Source organism: Pteronotus mesoamericanus, unplaced genomic scaffold (genome assembly GCF_021234165.1).
Source record: "Pteronotus mesoamericanus isolate MK-2021 breed Mesoamerican mustached bat unplaced genomic scaffold, CSHL_Meso_final contig_105, whole genome shotgun sequence".
Lineage (NCBI taxonomy): Eukaryota > Metazoa > Chordata > Mammalia > Chiroptera > Mormoopidae > Pteronotus > Pteronotus mesoamericanus.
In genome coordinates this window covers 1227384-1243167 of record NW_026555006.1, presented here as the reverse complement: position 1 = coordinate 1243167, position 15784 = coordinate 1227384, and positions in this window count along the sequence as shown.

Sequence of the window (15784 nt, the reverse complement as noted above, 5' to 3'; positions counted from 1 at the left end):
CATCTCTCTCTTTGAAATAATAGTCAAAATAATTGCCTTCACAGGTAGAAGACAAGGGAGATGTTTTGCCAGGAGATAAGGATGGGATAGTGCCACGGAGGCCTGCACTATAAGCAGGTGCTGGTCGCCAACTAGAGGGAGTTTTCCCACAAAATATTCCAAAGTCTTCCTCTCCCTTCACCCCAAGTTACTTCCTACCCATCGACTCCCTCAGGGTTCAAACTGTAAAGCCAGAAGATACAAAGATATGGCCATTAGGAAACGGTTCTGCTGTCTGCTCTGATACTCCCTGGCTGTGTGACATTAAGTAAATCTCTTGCCCCATCTGGAGGTTCCTCAGACCTCCAACTGGTTCCTTACTTTTTGATATGGTGACATAATGCCCAGGCAACCTACCCCCAGGAGTATTGTGAGGACATGATGATGAATGGGAATATACAGTTTGTTTGGTAAGTACTTCCCAGTATTTTCCCCCTTCCTTCTGAGATCTCATAAAGATCCACCCTTGTGCATTCTTTGCCTTTGGCCTGGATTGTCCTGTAGTTATCATTCAACAAAATGTATTAAACATCTTGTGTTTGTCAGACATTTCCCACTCTTCTCTGTGGTCCTGATTTCTACCTATCCTTCAAGACCCCTCTTTCAGGAAGTCTTCCATGACCTTCCAGCCCCCATAGATAACTCTTCCTCTAAGCTTCTAAGGGAACTCTTGTCTAAACATCTCATTTGGCACTTAGAAATGGCTTTGGTAGTTCACTTTTCCTGTGTATCAGCTTTGTCTTCCCAATTCAACTTCACATTGGGGCAGGATAATTAGAGATGGCAAAACCCAGCATTACACATTGCTCAGGTCCCAGGGCCCAGCAAAGGCCAGACAGAGAGTAACCATTTAGTGCAAATTTGCAGATATTGCTGCTGCTGCTGGTCCTACTGCTGATGGAAATGAAGATGAGGACAGCTGCTCTGAGCAGAACATTTCTGTGAGCCTGATACCCCTCCTTGTCTTCCTGCCTCTAGAAGTTTATAAACAAGGGCAACCGCTTAAACTTCTGGGCAAAGTGGAGCAAACCTAGTTTGCAGGCCCATATATGAAGCCGTTAAACTTTGGAGTTACAAGCATCCATGAGAGAGAGACAAAGAAGGGAGAGGGAGGAGGAAAGACTGGGAGAGGGCGACAGCTAATTGACTGTGATGAATTTGAATGTGTGTGTGAGTGGGTGTGCGTGTGTGTGCGTGTGTGTGTGTGTGTGTGTGTGTACACTAGTCTATTTGCATTGTGTATGAGGTTTTTATGAGTAACCTCTTTATATTTGAATGTGAAAATGCAGGAGTTTGTGTAGCCATGAATATTTTTGTGTGAGCATCACACAGTATTAGGTGACAGATCATTGTTGATTCTAAACACGTTTTCACTTCACCTCCTAGTCAGAGGTCCTAGGTTAAGTTTCTGTTTGAAATTCTATCTACTCTCTTGACCTTTCATCCATATGAATGGACCTCCCCTCCCCGCAGCCTCCCTGGACTGTGTGCCAGCCCCACAGGAGGTCAGGGCCGCCTTTCCTCCCACCCAGCCTCAGTGAAGGCTGATGCTACCTCCATCAGGCCAGTCCCTCAGGGTGGAAAGACCACCAAGAATCCCTTTCTCTGACTCCGTTAGCTGGTGATCTCATGTTTAGTTCTCTTTCCCGTATCTCAGCCTTTGTGTTCCTATCTATTTTTTTTCCTCTTTCTCCTTCTTCAGGTTTGTCTTGACAAAAGGTTAAAAAAAAAAAGAGCAGCCGTGGTGTGGTGTTATGGAGGGAGAGGCTGCTCTCTCCTTAACACCCCAAACCTCCCCTCACTGCTCCTAGAGAGGTAGATGCCGTGTTCATTTCTGTTCCATTTTAGAAGCACTGACTGAGCGCCTGCTCTAAACTACGCTGAGTACTGGGCAGTGGTGAGTGGAGGGTGCGTGATTGTGAGTAAACACTTCATTGCTCTGGTCTACAGAGCAGCTTCAGGCGGCTTGGCATTTGGTGTTGAAATGCAAATACGCAGGATGGGGACTTTCAAAAATTAAACTCTGGTCATCACGCATGCCTTAATGTGTTCTTTAGTAAGTTCATTCATGTATCCATTCATTCTTTCTTTCTTTTGTTCATTTGTTCACGCCCCCTTAGGCAGGCTGTGTGGTTTGTTGGAAAGAGTGCTCACCCGGAAGCCTGAATTTAAGCCTGATTCAGCTGCTGTCATCTTCCCTCCCTGAACCTCCATTTCCTCACCTGCAGGGTGGATTAAGAATGATTACTTTTCCTCACTCACGGGATTGCTTTCAGGAACTTCAGGGAAAATGGATGCAGTGGGGAGAAGGAACAAACATTCTCTGCATGCATCCATTCTATAGCCACACAATAGGAGGGGGACAAAGACAAGGGACAGGGACCTCAAAATGATCCATTAGAAAGAGCTTGAACTGGAAACAAAAATATCTGGAAGTTAATCCCAGTCCACTAGCATTTATATAATTTTAGAGAAGTCACTCTCCCTCTCTAAGCCTATTTGTTCATCTATAAAATGAGTCTGTCCATTTAGGTGATCACTAAGGGCTACTGTTGTGCCATTTTGGGGTGCCAGGACCCCTCACTACCCAGTTGCCTACCCTGAAGGATGGTCTCATATCCACCTAGAAAAGCATGTCAGGTTACCAGACCCTAAAACTGTGGGAAAGATATCTAGTCAGTAAATGCTCATACTCAGTTCAGCACCTCTGGAGGTAATGCCAGCTTCCCAAAGATTCTCTCTGTCCTCAGACCCGATGGTGAACCAGAGGCCACTGGAGAGATGAAACCAGCGGGTGACCCAGCGAACCTGGCATACAGAAGGTGCAGTGCTGTGGACCTAATAAATATCACCATGTCATAGACATCATGGAGCACCCTTGAGCTGCCAGACAGAATAAATAAAGCAATGTTTTATCTTAAGTGTTGGTTAACCATAACAAGTATACTTGTGAATTATTGACTATATTTCGCTGCGCAGACCTGTTATGGCTGACCTAGACCCTGAGAGAAGGCACACCCTGATGTGAAAAGTGTGCATTATATTATAAATTGCTTGCCAAGCAGCTGGAGAATGAGGTGCCAGACTGGATTCTGTAATAGACTCATGTAGACAGGTGGGCACAGGAGTATGGACTCTGCTATCTGATGGGGCCAGCTGAGATTCAGCTGTGTCACCATGTGGTCTTGATCCACCTCTATCAACCTCAGTTTCCTCACTTATAAAATTGGATTAATTAGTTCCTGGGTCACAGGAGGTTTGTGAAGAATAAATGACATGTGAATTAAATCCCTACCAAAAGAAAGTGTCTCTTCAAGGGAAATTATTATTAGTCCCACCCACATTACTCTGAGGTTCAGTATTTCTCAGGTAGTCAGCCAAGCCAACATGCGGGCATGCACACTGGAAAGCTATGGTCCTTCACTATAAATGAAAAATGAGGTAGGTAATAGGGTCTTTCTTCATCAACAGCAGATGGTCATTTGTCTACCTTTAACAGTGTCCTTCACTCCTCTCATTATAATATCATCAGTTTTTCATCATCCATCCATTCATTCATTCATTCATTCACCCATAATGCCTGCCATGGATCTTAACTTGGGTTCTTCCAAAAGCAGAGACTGGGAAAAGGAACTGAGAGCAAGCAGCTTAGTTGCCAGATGATACCTAGAAGTAGAAGTAAGAGTAAAAAATGTGACAGAGCAGAGAGAAAATCCACTAAAGAGTGTGTTAATGAGCTAATTACCTCTGAGAGGACAGGGATCTCAATCTGTCTAGGGACTTTCTTAGAAATGGTATAAAAACACTCTTCAGAGTTGTCTCCCTATGGAACAGAGAGACAGATGAGAGTTGCTTTTTGGGGCATAAATTCCCCTTCATTTCTGGTTGCTCCTCTGCAAGGCGGACCCGTGAGGCAGTCGAACTCCACCTTATAAAGGATGCTGGCCAAGTGCATGGAACTGCCCACTGTGCTGTGCCAAAGTCAGGCAAGCTGGGGAGATGGTTGGCAGGCAGCACAGTGTTTGCTATACATGGGCACAGGACACTCAAGTGAGCCATTAATGCTTTGTCTTTGCTATCCCATGGCTGGGAAGTTTAGTAGCAACTGTATCTTGGTCAGCTCTGCATCCCAAGAATCTAAAATAGTGCACGCACAGAGTTGCACACCCAGGGATTGATTATTTGTTAAGTGAAAGGATGGGTGGATGGATGGACAGTTGGGCACGTAGATGGATAGATGGGCTATTTCCTTTGTAACAATAATTTCTACCTACAAATATAGGGGGCAAATGATGGTTGGGTGAGGTTGGATGCAGAACCTAGATTTTGATGTACAGAGGTGATTAACATGGGGCAGGCACAGGTAAGTCATGGACATTTCCAAAGAGATTAATCTAGAGCTGGATCAAGTGAGCTGGGCCAAATGGGCCATCGATGCTGGCTCTGTTGATGAGTTGCTCCAAGTTGATACTCCAGCTTGGAATCAAGCACAAGTGGGAGCCAGAGGTGCCGCTGAACTGAAATTGTGAAGAAAGAGGGTGAGTAGCCTGAAGATTGGACCCTAAGAGCCTCAGATTTTAACATTCTTTAGGGCTTTGCAATGTCCTGCACTTACTTACTGTCCGCTTTGACACTGCATGAAAGCTGAAGTTCTTTTCAATAGGGCATTTGACCAGGGAAAAGGAAAACAAAAAGTGTTTGAGATTTTATAAATTTTTAGGCATCTTTACTCTTTATTAGAGTTGAAATCTTGAAGTTAATATCAATTTCTATAAGTAACATTTCCTTTATGAACATAGTACTGTTAGGAAAATTTTGAAATTTTAAAAATAGAAAAAATATAAAGAAAATAACTCTATTAAGAGATAAATAACTTTTAATGTTTTAATACATTTTTAAGGAAATTGAGGTAATTTTTATTTGTATTTTTTGATATTTTTTCCCACTTAGCTCCCCAGGTAGAATGTATAATATATAATCCTCATGTATAATTTTCCATGTCATTGAATCTTCTTTGAAAACATTAATTTTAATGACTATGTAATATTTACCATACAGATAAAACCTAATTTATTTTCTCTTTCCTTCTTGTTGGACATTTTGGTCATTTCCCATTGTCTGCTTTTGTAAATTGTGTTGGTATGAACAGAACTATGCAAAACCCTTTATATGCAATATGTCCTTTAAGCTTTCCTATAAACCTATAAGGTGAGTACTGTACAGATTCTCTTTTTACAAATGAGGAAACCAACAGTCAGAGAGGACTTAAATGGTTTATCAAAGGTCACTGTCTTACTGTAGGTCCCCAAGAAACAGACCCTGAGACAAGGACCCAACTACAAGGAATTTATTTAAGAAGAGCTCCCAAGAAAAAAAGCGAAGAAATGGGAAAATGAGCCAATGAAATGTCTTTTATCCAGCAAGTGGCCACCATGAGTAACTTTAACTTAATCCTGGGGGGAAACTCAGAGATCAAGTGGACTCATATCTGAGAATCATCCCACGTAAGGGATGTGGGAGCTGGCATTTTTCATCAGCTCCATTTAGCCTTGGTTGAGGCTGCTCCAAAGATCCTTAATTCCCTGTCTCTTCTGGACTGCTGTGGGGGCAGGGGCGAAGCAGGCTCTGGAAGCCACACAAATGCAGGTGCTGACAGAAGTTGGGCAGCATTCCCTCCATTGATGAGGTCAAGGGAATAACAGTGAGCAATGACCAGGGCCACAAAGGCCAGTCACATAGCAAGTAACTGTCAAAACTTGGGTTTGACTGCAGGTGCGCCTAATTCCAGAGTCCTTACCTTCCATGACCTGGCTTTGTAGAGAAACAAACCTTCTTGTGACCTTGGGCAAGTCACTTCATCTCTCTGAGCTCCAGGATCTGATGGGGATTATGCTGTCTGCCATATCTGACTCAAAGCTCTGTCAGGAGATGACAGCGTGGATGTGTCAGCGCTTCGATTTATCAGCAAGGCTTCCACTGGTTCAGCATGACTGACCATTCCCATCAGGTGGGTAGGAGTGACATCAGACAGACGTTCGGACTTTCCTGATGATAACTAATTAAAAGAAATTAATAGAAGATGGGCAGTTTCCCTGAGTTTATTAAATGAGTAGTTTTCTAGATTAATTACATAGTATGCAATGCACATACAGCTCATTGAGATACAGCATAAGTCCTCGATGAACTCTGGAGCATTCCACTTTTTTCCGGCATGAGGGCAACAAACACACAATTGATCATCTCCATGCACTGACAGTCTCCAGGTCTAGAGTCTCCCAGGAGGGAGCTTAATTGCTCCATAAGCTTCAAACTCAAGGGCTCCTCAATGCTAAGCTCCTGACGAGCCGCATTAAAGGAAAAATGACAAAGATGCCAGTTGACACATTTATTAACTATGCAGATCCTGAAAGAACTGATGTGGGCTGCTCATACCAATGAGGCAACAGCTGGGAAGTCAGAGTTGCTGCCACCCTCCCATCAACTAAAGTTCATGCTTAACGGTAAGGTCAAGGTGAACTGGAGATTTGAACCCTGATCTGGCTGACTTTAAGCCATTGGCTTCAAGCCAGGACTTCAAAACATTGAAGATGTTTTCCAACTTTACCAACCACTGGAAAACAAATGCGAATTATTAGCACAGAACCATTCAATGGCAGAAACACACACCAAGATTTCTATTCCCTACTCCAACCCTAGTCCAGGTTTGTATAAACATTTATCTAGATCTTTTTTTCTATATGGAACATGAGTTAAAGGATTGGGTTAGTAGAATTAGCATGTTTACTCCTAGGCACTAAAGCTATAATTGAAGCCTCTTTCCCCAGGTGAGTGATGGTGCCAATGTTTCCAACAACTACTATTACTAATGCCAGGAGATGGATGTGTGTTATTCATCATCCCAACAACCCTGAAAGAAGTACTACAGTCCCCATTTTGTAGACGAGGCGTTGGAGACGCAATGAGTGATGTGCCCAGGGCCAGCCACAATGCTAGTAAATGGTAGAGAGAGGATTCAAACTCACTTCAGACTGGCTTCAAAGACCAAGCACTTTGGGACCCACCTCCATCTGTGCAAGTGTTTCCCAGCTTCAAAGTGCAGCTTTAAAACTGACAGACGGTGCCAACAATTGCAGATCCTTGTCGCTAGCCTAGCACCATCCCAGGAATTCAGAATCATATAGTGTGCTGATTACCAGCCATCTCACACTTAAACAGAATTTTCGATTTCCCCATTTTTAAAATCCCTGCCCCAAACATCCTCCTCTTTTCCATGCTAAAGGTACTATCATCTGCTTGCTCATGCCGAACAGTTTGTTGCTAGTCCTGATGCCTCTTTTTTGATCCTTCATACCTACTACACCAATAGAGCTACAAAATACACCCAACATCCATCCACCTCTCTCCATCTCCATTGTAGCCACTTTAAACAAGCCACCACCACCTCCAGCCAGAGTGAATGCAGAACCCTCCTAAGGATCCTGCTTTTACCTCCACTCCCCTGCAGTATATTCTCCACATAAACCAAAGGGTATTTTTAAAAAATTATCTGCTACAGATTAAATGTTTGTGTTCCCCCCAAATTCGTATGTTGAAACCTAATGCCCAATGGGATGGTATTAGGAGAGAAGGTCTTTGGGAGGAGGCAAGGTCATGAAGGTGGACCCCCCATGAATAAGATTAGTGCCCTCATGAAAGAGACCCCTTAGAGCTCTCTGGTCTCTTTCTACCATGTGAGGACACCGCTATCAACTAGGAAGTGCTCACCAGACACCAAAAGTGCTAACATCCTGAACTTTGACTTCCCAGCCTCTGGAACTATGAGAAATAAATTGGTTTCCAAGCCCCCCAGTTTAAGGAACTTTGTTATCACAGCCCAAAAGGACCAAAATGTCATTCTCACTTCATTTTTTCCTCACCAAGCTTAAATTAAAAAAAAAAAGTTTCAAATGGGTCAACGTAAATTTGCACATCTTAGCTTGGCACCCATGGCCCTACATAACATGGCCCCTCCACACCTCACAAACCTCTGCTCTCACCACACTCCCCGTTTTCCTCTGTTCTCCAGCCACATGGGCCTTCTTCCTGTTTCTCAAACATGCCATATTCATTTGGACTTAGGGTTATAATCCTAGCTGTTCACTCCCCTGGTTGCTGCTTACATGCGAGCTCCTTTCCTGAACACCCAACACTAGCTGACCAACTGTGGCTACCGGGACTGCTCCAGCACCCATGTCTACCAGCGCATTCGGACTACTTGACCTTTTCTGCTCTTCAGGCTTGTCTTCTGTGATGTCACAAATACAGCAGACCAGTGTGACTCCATACACCAAACAACCAAGGTACCTCCAGACTATACGTCTTTTAGTCCTTTTTAGTACTTTGCCAAGGCAGTTCTAGCACCTTTCCTCATTTACTGCAGGCCATCCTGTGTGTGTGTGTGTGTGTGTGTGTGTGTGTGTGTGTGTGTGTATTCAAGATTAAAGGAACCATAAAGCAGAATGTTAGCACTGGCTTCAGGTGTCTTTTGGGGATGCTAAGTTCTCAATCACAGGTTAATACCCCCATTTGATAAAATCTCTTTTATACAGTCTTATATTCAACTACCCCAATCCCTGCTGCACTAGTCCCTTAGGATGCATTCCCAGATGTGTACTCTCAGCTTTTGGTGGTGCCTAGTAACCAGGTGAATAATCCTTCTGTCCCCTAAAGCTGTTTTTTGTTTTTTGTTTTTTTTTTTAAAGAATCGGTAAATCAATAAACCCCTGGCTAGGCTCATCAGTAAAACGTGAGAAGATACAATTTATTAATATCAAATATGGAAAAGAGGATAAATCCTAGAAATAATGAATAATAAGGAAATATAATGATCTACTTTATGCCAATAAGTTTGACAAATTATATGAAATCCAAAAATTTCATGGCCATACAAACTTACCCAAGCTTACTCAAGAAAAAAGAATTATACAAATAGTTCTATATCTATTCAAGAAATTGTATTTATAGTTAAAAACCTTGCCACAAAAAAATATTTCAGACCAAGATGGTCTCACTGGTGAATTTTATTAAATATTGGACAAAGTAATAGAATGAAACCTCTTCCAAGTCTTCCAGAAAATAGAAGTGGAGGCAACATTTCCCAATACCCTTTATGTGGCTAATATTACCCAATTTAGGGGAAAATAAAGACATTTAAGAAAACTGCAGACCAATATTTTTTATAAATACAGATATAAATATCCTTAATAAGAATTAGCCAAATATACCCATTTATAAAAAGGATGAGGTATTTTGACCAAGTCACGTGTGTCCCTGGGATGCAAGCTTGTTTTTAGCATTTGAAATCAGTATAAAATTCACTATTTTAGTAGAATAAAAAAGTAAAGTTAAAGCCACAAATAAAAACCTCTGGGCAAACTCTCAGCAAACCTGATAAAGGGCATCTCTTGTGGATTTTTGCACCCAAGAGGCCTAGAAGCAGTGGCAGACTTCTGTGGACATGGGCGAAGCTGAACTCCTGGCAAGCTGCTGTAGGAGGGCCCTTTTCGTTCACTGCTGTACCCCTTGAACAGTTTTTACTTGAAGTAGGTGCTCAGTAAATATCTGTTAAGTGAATGAGTGAATGGATGGGTGAATGACTATTTCCAGATGTCTTGTTTTGATAAAAACCATCTGTGTCTCACTTGCCCAGAATATGATATGTAGGAGAAACCTGAGGGAAGCTTTTAGGTTCCCCAGACTTTGAGGGGATTTGCAGACAAAGCTGAGATCAGCCTGCAGGTGAATGGGTTTCTGAGGTAGCCCAAAGGATTGTGCTAGGCTTCATTCCCATATCCTCAGTGCTAAATAAACCTTTCTGTCTGCTTCTGCCAATGCTTGTGTAAACTTGATTACTTGGTTGCAAAATAATAACCCTTCTTTTGAGCAAGGGTTATCATGCCCACTTCATGGATGAGGGCTCTGATGGACACGATTTGTTTTCTTTCCATCCGTTTGACTTGTCCTCAGTTGCGTAGCAGTCGGGCTCATGGATGAGATTTCTCCCACTTTCACCTCAAGAGGTGGGCCTTGTTTAGTATAGAGCCGTGGTTGGCAAACTTTCTTTGAAGGAGAATCAGTTAGTAAATACTTTAGGCTTTGCCCATCATACTCCCAGTTATACTAAACTCTGCCACCATAGCATGAAAGCAGCTATAGACAATCCATATACAAATGGACAAGGTTCTAAATCAACTTTACTTACAAAAATGTGTGGGAGGGTGGATTTGGTCTGTGGCCCATAGTTTGCTGACCCCAAGCCTAGAGCGGCTTTTCTCACCCAGGTTCCTCATCTGAACTGCCCAACACTGAACGTGATTCAAACAGTATTCTCCCTCTTGTCCCAAGCATGGCAAAGACCTGGAGCAGTGGCTCTCAGAGAGTGGTCCTTAGCCCTGCAGCGTCAGCGTCATCTGGACACAGATAGAAATGGAGTCTCGGGACCACCCCTGGATCCAAAACTCTGGGAGTGAGGCTCAGCCACCTGCATTTTAACAAGCCTTCCAGGCAATTCTGACGCATTCAAGTTTGAGAGTCTAGAGTCTAGAGTAATCAAGAAAAATTCTTCCCATTGTCATGGTATAAATTCAGGGGTATAGCCAATCAGAAAATGGAATTTCCCTAATCACAGAGATTTGTTTAGGAGAGATCCAATGTGGGGAAATTTTTCAAAACATTTAACCACCAGCCTAGTCAGGGCACCATCCAATCAGAATAGGTGCCAGCATGGTACCAGAACACGGTTCTGAAGACCCCCTCTTATGTCAGGCACTAAGCCTCTCTTTGCTGAATCTTGGACTGGTCTGAAGGGCTCTAGGAGGCTAGGGTAGAGGAGATGCATTTAAGGGGAAAGCAGCTTTTTTGGGAGAGGGGAAGAAATAGCTGTTTACCAACTGTATGAAAGTCTTGCACTGTTTTAACAACTGGTACAGCTGTACCAGTGCATACCAGCTGCAAAGCTGCCTTGGTTCTATTGGCACAAGCCTCAGTATTTCCCTTCAGTGATTGCAGAAACAACAGCCAGCGCCCACTGCACGTGATATGTATCCACAAAGATACCAACCTAAAGATGAAGCCAACTCAGGGAGGCATGCACAGATGATAAAGCCAGAGAGCAAAGGAGAAGCTACTCTAAAACCCATCCTACTTTTGGATGTTCCATTCACCTGAGCCAGCTTGAGTTGAATTTTCTAGTTTTTGCATCTGAAGGCATCGTGTCTGCTGAAACCACAAATAAAGAGGCCCAGAGCGGTATCACAAGGGAACCATGTTTCTAAGGGGCCTGCCTGAACTGTTCTCCTTTCTTCCCGAAGATTTGGGTAACGTAGCCCCTCCCTCCTTCATCCGGAGGTCTGGAGAGGGAACAGCTCAGGCCTCCTTCGCCCCAGCTGCACGTTGGGCCGGCTGCAATGCTTATTTATTAGTGAAATGCGTCTGATCAGAGAGGCCCGCCTGACAAGTTCATTACATATCAATTTAATTAGCTGATTTACATTTAATTTACATTTCAATTAATGTCTTTGGCGACAAAATGCTGCCTTAATAGGGTAATTGCCTGTTAGGCAATATGTAAAAGAATAAATAGTAACATTCTGAGGAAGAATTCCTATTTTCAATTTTTTATTACCATAAATAACTGAAATAATTATTGCTCTTAAGGGCCATGTCCTCGTTTCCTTCTGGGCCTAATTATAAAGACTTAGTACCTCATTAAGCAAAATGGTTTTGGAGTCACAGAAAAACATTACTCGAATCGTGACTCATTAGTTTCAACAAAAGGGGAAAACTGTGATAATAGTCACATTTGAGGGGCTGCGGGGGTTGACAGCTAACACGGGCAAGGCTTGACGTCATGATGGCAGAAGGTGTCTCTGTTCTGTGTGCCCGCTGAGATATTGGCCTGGGGGTTGCTCAAGTAGCCTCTTTGAAGTATTTCTGGAGGCGAGGAGCTCACGACCTCTTGAGGCAGACTTTACAGAGCTCTGGATTTTAAGTTCCTTCTTAAATTCAAATCTACCTCTCCTCCCCCCCGCCCCACCTTCTTGAATCAGTTGTGATAGGTTCCAGCTAGATAAGTTTTTGCCAGCGGCAAAATCATGAGATAAACCATCATTGTGTGATAAGAGACACTGACCACCCCAAATAGGCAGGAATAGAAATGAGTTGAGAACTTTGGAAAGAAAAGGGCAAACGATCTGAAAAGTGGGGAGAATGAGATTGCATTTTGAGAGTTCAAGAGGAAAAGCTGCCATTTACCCAACGAGAATACTAGAGGAGGGTAAGGAACAGAGGTTTGGTTCTGAAGAGTCAGACACCAGAGTCACAGTGCAAAAGTGGCGAGCTTGTTCCTTGAAAGGTGGAGAGGTGTTTTAGCTGAAAGAGCAGGTACTAAGAATTGAAAACTTTAGGGTCAAAGTATGGGGGTTCTTTTAGCATAGGGTTATCCTTCCTTAATGAACCATGGCAATCCTTACTGTCAGCTCCCCAGCAGGCGAGCATCTTTGCATTCTGTGAGGCTGTCTCCAACAGTGCCACCACGTGGGAGCAAGATGCAACAGCAGGAGTGGAATACCCCGAGCTTGATTCTGCGTTTATCTGGCTCTGAGGCCCAGGTTTGGATTCGATTTTTATACAAGCAGAGGAATGATGAGAGGACTCAGGAAAGATATACTGGACTTCCAGAAAATAACTCATCTAAGGAGTGAAGAGAGAATTCAGTTATTTAATTAGAAAAAAAGTGACCATATTTGCACCCTAATGTTTTGTCTGTGTTTATTTTATTCCAGTTAAATGACCACTGATCTTAGCTTTCTCCTCTCTCCCACTCAGAACCAGTTTGCTGTGTGTCAGCCCATCAGCAATTAAATGATAGGATTTAGGTCCCTCATTCCACCATGGCTCACTCCTGAATCACATTTCCAAGGTAAATACCTCTAATCCTTCAATCCCTCTTAACTGCTTATTCCTCCCCCCCAACCCCCCCCCCCACCCCCACCCCGCGCCCAGGGTAAGGTTTTTCAGATCCCTTGACACCTCAGCCACATCTGTTGTCAGGTCTGGCTGTTACTAGATTGTTGATAGCTTTTGTAAAACAAATACCAAGATCTGAAGGCCAACTTCAGAATTAGTCCCCACGATGCAGGGTGAAGGAAGCCGTCAGGGTGGCAGCAGCTGGTCCTCACCCGTCTGGGGAGGCTGGAGCTATGTTTGCTCTTCCTGGGATTTTCCTGATAAATGCAGAGCCGTGAGTCTCAGTCCTATCAGACTTAAAGTCCTACCAGACTTTTTTTTAAATAAAAAAAATATTATGTAACACTTTTAATACAAAATTCACAGAAAATAGAACTTGCGTACATATACAATTTTAAAAATACGTATATTATTCTAAAAGGAGAAATAAAAGAGAAGTAACATATAATAGAATAATATGTCTTTCCATATGGAAATGCTCTGGCACGACCACATAAAAAGATATAATGAAGTAGCACATGCTTTCATGTCTTCATAAAATTACCTAAATGTGAGAATTGCAAATGCAAACTGACTCAGTCAGATATTTTGAATTGTGATTCAAATACTGCCACTAGCTGAGAGCAATGTGCTTTTCTAAACTCTTGTAGAGTTCTGAACAAAATATAGTTTTTTTCCTTGATTTAATAGGAAGTTGCATTATTCCTGGAAAAACTGCTCTGTATTAAAATTATGCAAAAAAAGGCTTTGAGTTTATATGTGAAATGAAGTTAGTCTGCAAATTCAGATATTTATAAATAAGTTTTTCACCTATAAGGATATGTAAAGGGATAGGATTTGGGGACGCTGAACACTTCATTATGTGGGACTGCCTGGCATTCTTTAATATTTCCCACCAAGGGCCAGGAGTACCCCTCCAATTATCGTGACAGTCATTTTTAAAAGACCCACATATTTCTGAAATGCCTATAGGATAATACCATTCTCATGCAGAACCATTTATCTACAGCAATGCAGATTTATGCCTCAGTTTCCCTTCCTTTCAAACCCAATTCCTTTTTGAACTAAGACTTCTGTTCCAAACCCCAGCTCCCTGCCGTACTCTTAATAGTGCCCAGTGGCCCAGGGATGTAGGACTGGTCCAGTCCCTATATTCTCAGCTGTTCCTTCCTAGGTAGATCACTTGGGACTTCCATACAGACTATCCTCACACCCCAAAGATCATACAAACTACTTTTCCTTGGTTGTGGTCTTCTTTATGGATCATGAAAGGGTCCTGCTTGTCCACTTTGGGAACGGCAGCCTCCATGTCAGTGTCCCACCCCTGTTACCTCAGATTCTCAGATGCACTGTGTTGGTGCTCCCTGGCCAGACTTCCAGCTGCCAGCACCTGGGATTCTCTGCCTTCTGCAGCTGCTGGAGCCCACTCTGCCCGCAGGGCAGGCCAAGAAGGGCTGGGATTAGCACTCACTCAACGGCTGATGGGACTATATGGATAAAGACACCAGATTCCTCACCTCTTGGATGGCGTATTCTAAGGTGTATACTCCACCCTGGCTCACACTGGGATTCAGCTCCAGTAGCCCGCAACGGTGACCTGCTAAAAACATAGTTTTTATCAGCCTCCTTCCTTCTCTGATTAGTGTCCTGGGATCACCACCTCAGTAAATGGCTTGTACTCAAATAATTGTCTGAGGGTTGGGGGGAACCCAAACTAAGACAGGAACTCTGGGAGAGCAAACCCTCCAGGAAACCTGTTTGTGTAAGAACTCCCAGCCCTCCTGGAGAGAAGCAGTGACAGGACTTGAATCTGATGGCTGAGCCCAGATTCCTGGCACTTGAATCTTCAAATCCATTCATCTCACAGGAGGCCCTCAAGCAGGATCCACAGGTTGTCAAGGAATTCTTCCTGCACCAGGAGGCCTATGACTCTCTTGGAATTTTTGTAGGTTTGCGAGTTGGCAGGAAAGAAGCATGTTTTGCACTTGATACTGGATGCCACCATTCAACTATCTTCCGTCTTGGCCCTGCATAACATGATCCATGCTCGTCAAGAATGGAATCAGAAAGGATGTTGACCTTCGGTAAGCTCTGCAAGGAACTGCTTTCAGTAGGTTACCAGACCCTCTGAAGTCTGACTGAGGGGATGTGTTGCACTGCCTTGGAGAGCCTGCCCCTTCACGGACCGTGACAGGGAAAGCAGAGAAGCAAGGGTGCACGTGAAGAAACAGCTCTAAAGGGTGGCGATAATGGCAGTGGAGGTTCACGTCTCTCTTCTTTTGTCGTGGTAGTAGCACCGGTTGACAGACAAAGCCTCAGAGAGGTGAAGGGGAGAATGACTGTGGCCTCTCAGGGCCGGACAGCTTCGGTGGTTCCTGAGGACACCCTTCAGCCCCCGTCCCTTCCGCCATGGGGAAGAGAGGGCTCTGGGGCAGGCCCTGAAATCCCCGTGGCTTTGCTGAGTGGGGGCGTAGGTCAGAGGCCTGCGGTGCTGATAACTGCACTTGCATTCATAGCAGGGTTGGGGCCCGCTAACTGCTTTGGTCAGCAAATTCCAAAGCTGCTCTGTAACTTCACACAAGACAGGGGCTTTCTTCTCCTCTTTACAGTTTATTGGCAAAGTATCAAATGTGTTATAGGGCAAATGCTGCCATCCGCCCAGCTGTGCTCAGTGGTTACTGCCAGCGAGGATGTTTCATTTGGGACTCACACTAGGGTAACTTCAGGTTTAAAAGCCTGC